Raw genomic sequence first — 8,499 nt, forward strand, 5'->3', positions numbered from 1 at the left:
AATCAGATATTTCAGAACACGGGAGAGAAAGTGATCAATTAATGGTGACCCCCCAATGCCCTGATGGTAAGATTCTATTGTCAGGTGGACATGGTCACAGATGGGCCTTGACAGAGCAATAGATGGGTCGAGTGGGGACTTTGATGCTTCTTATATCCTCTGGTCTTCAATAATTAAATCATGCGTACATTCTTCCAATCAACCCACACTGAGTGCCCACTCGCAGGGGTTGATAGCATTTAAGGGGGCTATAGCACCCCCTTTGCCATTTGAGTTCAGACCAAGGGATAGATGCAGGAGTCAAACAAATGGAGGTGAAAATGTTTTTGTATTACTGCTGCTGAACAATTGAGGCTAAGTTTCTGAATACTGAACCCCAGAATTAAATAGTCAGACCCAGGGGCGCCCGGGTGGCTCAGTTGGTTGAGCGTCTGACTTCCGCTCAGGTCACGATCTCCTGGCTCATGGGTTCGAGCCCCACGTCGGGCTCTGTGCTGACAGCTCGGAGCCTGGAGCCTGCTTCTGGTTCTGTGTCTCTCTCTCTGCTCTTCCCCTGTTCACACGCTGTCTCTCTCTCAAAAATAAAGATTAAAAGAGTGTTGGATGCCAGAGCCCTCCCCACATGGGGGTATTGTCTGATCCTGTAAGACTCAGGGCAGAAAGAAGCAGAGCCAAAGGCCCACTCGGTGTAGACAGGCAGATCCCAAAGAGAAAGAGGAAGTAGATCCGAGTGGATAGATCTCCTTCTTCCTCCCTGGGGAGGCATGTTGATAAAGGTGCTGGAGGGAAGTCAGGAAGGTTACTCCAACAGAGCTCTCCTCAGGGCAGTCTCTTGAATAGTGGACTGGGGCAAAGGACTGTTCCCATTGACTAGGCGAGACACACATCTAGATACCTGCCAGGCCGGAACCGGATATATAGTTCATGCCTTCCAAGAGCTTTCAGTCCAGTATGGCGAAAGGAGCAGTGCACAAACAATAGTAATGCATGTGAACAATTTTCTTTTCCAACACGCGGGGCGTGTTGGACGACGTGGACAATAGCTGGCCCCAACCTAGCTTTTATTTATTTATTTAAAAAATTTTTTTTAACGTTTATTTATTTTTGAGACACAGAGAGACAGAGCATGAACGGGGGAGGGTCAGAGAGAGAGAGAGGGAGACACAGAATCTGAAACAGGCTCCAGGCTCTGAGCTGTCAGCACAAAGCCCAACGCGGGGCTTGAACTCACGAACCACGAGATCATGACCTGAGCAGAAGTCGGATGCTTAACCGACGGAGCCACCCAGGCGCCCCCCAACCTGGCTCTTAGAAGTATATAATAATACTGTTCCAGAAATATGGTCAATTGCACTCAAAATGTACTACCCTGGAATCCTTAATACGCACACCTGCTTTGATCTGAAATTGCCTTTTCTCCTCTCTCTTGCCCTCTCTCTCCCAGTGACAACCATCCATTTTCAGCGCTTTCCCCACATTGCACCTCCCTAAGGAACATTTTTTGAGCCTCGCCACGATGCGTTACCTTTCCTGCTTTTTTTCTTTATTAAAACTTTTTCTTTAATGTTTATTTACTTATTTTGAGAGATAGAGAGCGAGCAGGGGAGGGGCAGAGAGAGAGGGAGACAGAATCCCCAGCAGGCTCCGTGCCGTCAGCACAGAGTCCGATGTGGGGCTCGAACCCATGAACCGTGAGATCATGGCCTGAGCGGAAACCAAGAGTTGGATGCTTAACCAACTGAGCCACCCAGGCGCCCCTACCTTTCCTGCTTTGACGCCTACACGTCCTTGGTTCCTCTGCAATGACTCCATATTGTATCAGAAGAATGCATAGGCTCAGCTCAGCTCTTCTTGAATCGAGACATCCTCATCCCCAAATGTCTGGGGCACCCGGGTGGCTCAGATGGTTAAGCATCCAAGTCTTGATTTCGGCTCAGGTCATGATCTTAGGATGGTGAGATTGGGTCCCATGCTGGGCATGGAGTGTGCTGAAGGCTCTCTCTCTCTCTCTGTCTCTCTCTCTCTCTGTCTTGGTCTCTGCACCTTCCTCTAAAATAAAATAAAATAAAATAAAATAAAATAAAATAAAATAATAAAATAAAAATAAATGTCTTCTAACATCTAACATGGAGGCTTTGCAGGTGGACATATAGAAGGGATGTTAAGTTAAATGGAGAGAAGCTAAGCTCCCCTCCATTGATGACCGGTCAGGCTTTTACTATCTTCTCAATTCGCGCTGGGTGCTGAGATATCCCCACACCCAAAGAAGGAAGCATCGAACCACACACTTGTGCAACTTCCCCAAGCCCTATGGCTATAGTGCCTTCATTTCTCCACACAGACCTGCAAGGGCCATTTACCATTTCAAGGTATTTAAATCTAGAAGGTGGCAGATGTGTTGTCCGAGGGAATTCGGGTTTTCTGAAAAGTTCCAGAGGAATAAGGAATGCCATTATTTGCTCCCTGCCGTCGTCGCGCCATCCCTACATTTTGTATTTTTCATAAAACAAAACCTTTTCCCTTCGCAGTAGAAGCTCTGAGTGACCTTCGTGCTGTTTATTGCCTTCCTGGCTGTATTAAAACTCCAAGCTGTGCCGTGGGATTTCTAAAGGACATGGGCCTCAAACCTGCCAACCTATCAATTTAGCGGGGAGAAAAAAATAAACACGAGTGTGCCTCTCACATGCCTGAGATTGTGTTTGTGACTAACCTTCAGCACAGACCACACTGTTCTCTAAGAGAGACCTATTCTCGGAGAGTTTAGATCAACTTTCCCCCGCCCCTAACCATCTTAGACCTTACCCCCACTTGCTTTCGTCCCTCAAGATGGAATTGTCCCTTCTCTGTCCACAAGTAGCTCTTCTCTCCAAGGACGGTGATATAATGTCTAAAGCAAACCACGCCAGCCCACGAGTCCCCAGTAGTGGCTTGGGAGGTGACTTTCAGTGTAATGAGGTCCCGAAGAAAATTATGCGACAGAGTATACCCTTGGCAACCCTCCAATTTCATATCTGATGCTCCCCACGGGCAATCAGTTTCTTGGTTTTTGTTTGTTTGTTTGTTTATGAGGATTTGGGGCTTTTAAAATTTGATGAATCGAAAAAATACCCTCCCCGGTTCTTTCTTCTGCTTATGGAGTGTTACTCTCTATTGACCGTAGGCAAGAGACCCAACCAGGACCGGAAGTTTCCTAGGTTTCAGATATAGGCATTGAAGAGAGCTGTTAGATTTTTATCTCAATTTGCCAGGCTGAAAGGGGCTCCTGGCAGCTATCTTGTCTGCCAAGTGGACAAAATCAGCCTGCAGAATCAAATCCAATAGACATGACACTAGGAGATGGGAGGGAGCCATTAGGACCCCCTGGGACCAAAGCAAGGCTCATCCCCAGATATCCCCATTATCCGATTCAATCATTTCCCCCTCTGCATAATGTACATCGTGTTGGGATTCTGTCACTATGACATGAATCTTGACTAATGCAGATGATAATGCAAAAGTGCTTTCTCCTGCTAATTTACAGATCTTTGATTACATATAATACTGAGCATTAATTCGTGCTTCCTGGTTATTTCTATTTCTTCCTTAATAATTTCTTCATGGTCTTCGCCCATATTTGACAATTTTCTTTTTTGTTTTGTAATAGCTTTGCATATAGTTAGAGTGTTAGTCTCTTTTCTGTCATATGTGTAGCAAATATTTTTTTCCCCAATTGTCATGTTTTTTGACTTTGATAGGTTTTCTTGGCGAATAAATGTTTCTTTTTTTCTCTTCTGCATTCTGCCTTTGGCATTACGCTTTAAAAAGTCCTTCCTAATTCAACATTGTTTTTCAAGTGAGCAGGCAGAATAAAATTTGAAAATCAATAGCATTCGTCCATACTTGGAATAAGCATTCAGAAAAGGAAATAAAAATTATGATACCTTTTAAAATAGCAACCAAAGCTCTAAAGTGCCTGGGTTTTACCTAATAAAGAATAAGCAAGCTTGTATGAAGAAAACCCTAACAGAATTGGAGGACACACAAAAAAATAGAGGTTAGATTAAAGAAAGAGGTATTCTTTGATGGGAAAATTTAATAAGAAACTTAAGATGAGTTCATATCTACTTAAGGGGTATAAATGGTACGTGTTTTCTTTTTTGTTTCTAAGTTTATTTTGAAGGGGAAGAGGCAGAGAGAGAGGGAGAGAGAGAATCCCAAGCAGGTTCCATGCTGTCAGCACAGAGGCTGATGCGGGGATCAATCTCAGGAATCATGAGATCATGACCTGAACTGAAACTGAGTCAGATGCTTAAACAACTGAGCCACCCAGCTGATCCTTTCTTCTTTTTTTTTTAAGTTTATTTATTTATTTTGAGAGAGAGAGAGAGAAAGAGAGAGAGGGAAATGGTAGGTGTTTTTTGTTGTTATTCTTTTAACATTTATTAATTCTTGAGAGACAGAGAGGCAGAGCATGAGTCGGGGAGGGGCAGACAGAGAGGGAGACACAGAACCCGGAGCAGGCTCTAGGCTCTGAGCTGTCAGCACAGAGCCCCATGCTGGGCTTGAACCCACAGACTGCAAGATCATGACCTGAGTGGAAGTCAGACGCCTAACCAACTGAGCCACCCAGGCGCCCCTAAGTGGTAGGTGTTTTTGAAAGGGCTTCTCACCGTGTTAGCATTTCAGATGCTCACTAACCCTAAGGGGGAATGCTATTAACAACATCAGAGTGGATGCTGGGTGGGGTTGGAGTGTATGAAGCCAGAGAAGTAGAATGGGAATTAGGAAAGGGAGAAAAATTAAAAACAAAAAACAAAAAAACAAAAACAAAACAAAACAAAAAAAAAACAAAAAATGGGAGAATGTGTTTTTGCAGACTGATGGATGACAGTCACGAACTAAGGAGTATTTTTATATCATGTTTGTCCCTGATGTCCAACAGCGAGGAAAGCATAAAGTGAAGTAAAACAAAATAAAAAAAAAATCAACCTATATTATCTTCTAGTACTTTTAATGTTTTATTTTTATTTGGCAGAAATTGTGAGTGAAGTACAGACCTTATCAGGTTTTGTCTCCCCCTAAAATTAGTTAGCCAATTGCTGAAATACATTTTATGAATAATTCCTTCTTCCCCACTGTTTTAAAATGCCAAGTGTATTTTATAATAATGTACATATGGATCTGTTTCTGTCTTTTTTGTTTGTTTGTTTGTAATGATCAGTCTGTCTTTTCTTACACCAGAGAAAAACTTTAAGAGAGATCAGCTTTATACAGGTCTTTTGGCTTCCCGTTCGATCAATCACCAATTCGCACTCATTCTACCTTCTACACGTCTGTCAAACCCTTCAGTTTCCCATTTCCGGCACCCTCACTCTGCTGAGCTCACCACCGAGTCGCCCTGCGTGCATTTCCCACACGACAGAAAATAATACACTCCTTAAACCATTCATTTTATTGTGTCCCCTTCCCTGCTCAGGACCCTTAGGGAGACTTTCACTGCACTCAGATAAAATCTATTCCCTGTTGCACGGTCTGCATGTGGCCCCGGTTGTTTCTCTCCCCCGCCTTAACCCTACGTCTTTCTCTGGAGCTCCATTGTTTTGTTGACGCTGGACTCCTTTTGTTTCTTGATTGTGCCAAGATCTTTTCATTGCAGCCCTTTCAAACCTGCATTCCTTCTCCTGGGAATTATTGTTCTCTTTCCATCCTTCTTTAAAAAAAAAATATATATATATATATATATATATATACATATATATATTTATTTATTTATTATTTTGAGAGAAAGAAAGAACAAGCAGCAGAGGGGCAGAGAGAGAAGGAGAGAGAATTCCAAGCAGGTTCCTCACTGACAGCGCAGAGCCCGATGCGGGGCTCGAACTCACTGACTGCGAGATCGTGACCTGAGCTGAAGTCGGACACTTAACCAACTGAGCCACCCAGGCGCCCCAGTGCCATCACTTTTTACTCTCTCTCTCCTTCACTGGGCCGTAAGCTCCTTGAAGGCCGGGCCATGTCTGTTCTGTCTCGATCTCCCACAAGCAAAATGCACACAGTAGGTTTTCAAGTATCTACTGAATGAATGGTGAGCATCAGGTTGGTCATGTTATTCCCTATCCTTCTTCATTTTATTTAAATTTTTTTTTCAACGTTTTTATTTATTTTTGGGACAGAGAGAGACAGAGCGTGAACGGGGGAGGGGCAGAGAGAGAGGGAGACACAGAATGGGAAACAGGCTCCAGGCTCCGAGCCATCAGCCCAGAGCCCGACGCGGGGCTCGAACTCCCGGACCGCGAGATCGTGACCTGGCTGAAGTCGGACGCTTAACCGACTGCGCCACCCAGGAACCCCTATCCTTCTTCATTTTAAACAGTTCCAGGCTATCTGTCCCAGCTTGTTCTTCTACCTAAACGCTCAGAAGATTTTTTTTTCCATGCTCGAAAATATCCTACTGCGATTTCATTATATTCGTAAACTATTTGTGGATGATTTACAATCTTTGCGATACTAATCTGTCAATATGTGAACATGACATAATATTTTACAGCTTTAACCTTTTTTTTTTTTTTTTTACTGTTTATTTACTTTTGAGAGACAGAGAGAGACAGAGCACGAGTGGTGGAGGGACAGAGAGAGAGGGAGACAGAATCCGAAGCAGGCTCCAGGCTGAGCTGTCAGCACAGAGCCCAGTGTGGGGCTCGAACCCATGAACTATGAAATCATGAGCTGAGCCGAGGTTGGATGCTTAACCGATTGAGCCACCCAGGTGCCCCTATAGTATTGTTTTTTTACCTCATACGAATTCTACTCAGTTCCTATGAGGATTATTTACACTTTATTTTATATTTTTGGTTGCAACTGGGTGCAATCTTTTTGGAAAGGAGGGATCCTTTTCTTATTCTGTTTTCAAAGTAGATACATTTTTAATACAGGATCTTGCTGGTATTTTTTATGTTTTTAAAATGTATTTAAATCAAGCGTTTGTTCTAATTACTTTAATAGATCTCACTAACTTTTCTAGGTAGGCAGTCATGTAATCTATGGACAACTTATTCTTTTAATTTCTTTTAATATTTATTTCTTTTTGGGAGAGAGACAGAGACAGAGAGTGAGCAGGGGAGGGGCAGAGAGAGAAGGAGACACAGGATCTGAAGCAGGCCCCAGGCCCTGAGCTGTCAGCACAGAGCCCCACGTGGGGCCCGAACTCACACACCACGAGATCATGACCTGAGGGGAAGTCAGACACCTAACTGACTGAGCCACCCAGGCGCCCCCGGGGCAACTTATTCTTTATCCCTTTCATTATTAGAACTATTATTGCATTTTCATATTTTATCTCATCAGTTATTATTTACACAATAAGTTTAAATAATAATAAGCAAATGAGATAATTTCATTATGTTTGTCGTCCCAAAGAGAATTTATTTGTTCACCATTAAGCATGATGCAGTTACTACTCTGGCATAGATTCATTTTCATGTTAAAAAGCAATTTTTAGAGGCACCTGGGTGGCTCAGTCAGTTAAGCATCTGATTCTTTATTTCAGCTTAGGCCCCACAACCGGGTGGAACCTGCTTGGGATTCTCTGTGTGTCTCTCTCTCTGTCCCTCTGCACCTCCCCCCGTCTCTCTCTCTCAAAATAAATAAATAAACATTGAAAAAGCAATTTGTATCCCTTTTACAAAGAAATTTTGTATAAAAAATGGTATTCAATTTTATTAAAGGTGCTTGAATCCTCAATACAAGAATTAGAAAGAACATGATTTGGGGGCCACAGTCTTGAGCGTTCCAATCTGAGCAACCTCATGGACATCTTTTCTCTGATGACGATGTCGGGATCCACACAAAACACCACTGGCTATTAGCTTCGCTGACTTTTCCTCACCTGCAAACCAAGTTCACTGGTTCATCGGACGCTTTGCCGCATGCTGGTCTCTTCATTATGTTTTTCCTCTGATTTGGCTACAATTTAGGAAAGGGTCGCACCTCAGATGATCGTTTTGCAAATAAGGTGGCTGAAGGAAAAAAAAAAAGTGATGTTAAGTCTCACATTTCGGAGATACTTGGGCTTCTTCCCTCTGAGATACAAACGTATCTTCCAATTTGCTCGGCCCTCTAAGCTCCTGCAACATTAAATGTGAACGTTTCCGTGAAAAGTAAGTGATTTTTTTTTTTTTTTTTTGCTGGCTTTGTGTTCCTCTTTGTTAATCTGCTCATGTGGCCAAAAATTACACAGAAAATTATTGTGAGAGCTACAGCTCTTGGAGCATTTTTGTCCCAGGGAATGGATTCCCTTTTCTTCCTTATTATGAAGAGTATTGAGTGTGTGTGTGTGTGTGTGTGTGTGTGTGTGTGAGTGTGTGCGTGTCTGTAGATGCATTTTGAAGCAAAAACTAAATCACAAGAGCCATCCCACAAAGGCCATCCTGCCAGGGTCCACAGTTGCATGGACCCACCTCTCTCTCCTCCCCCCACCCCACCTCTCTCTCCTCCCCCCACCCCACCTCTCTCTCCTCCCCC

At 43.4% G+C, this 8,499-nt stretch overlaps 1 non-coding gene across 1 annotated transcript; it reads left to right on the forward strand.

Annotated features, from left to right (window-relative positions):
* The first annotated feature begins 404 nt into the window (after positions 1–404).
* On the forward strand, positions 405–489 carry TRNAG-UCC (transfer RNA glycine (anticodon UCC)). The gene has a single exon. It is a non-coding gene; the product is annotated as a tRNA-Gly (tRNA).
* The last annotated feature ends 8,010 nt before the right edge of the window (positions 490–8,499 follow it).

This window comes from Herpailurus yagouaroundi, unplaced genomic scaffold, assembly GCF_014898765.1.
Source record: "Herpailurus yagouaroundi ecotype Mexico unplaced genomic scaffold, PumYag 185, whole genome shotgun sequence".
Classification (NCBI taxonomy): domain Eukaryota; kingdom Metazoa; phylum Chordata; class Mammalia; order Carnivora; family Felidae; genus Herpailurus; species Herpailurus yagouaroundi.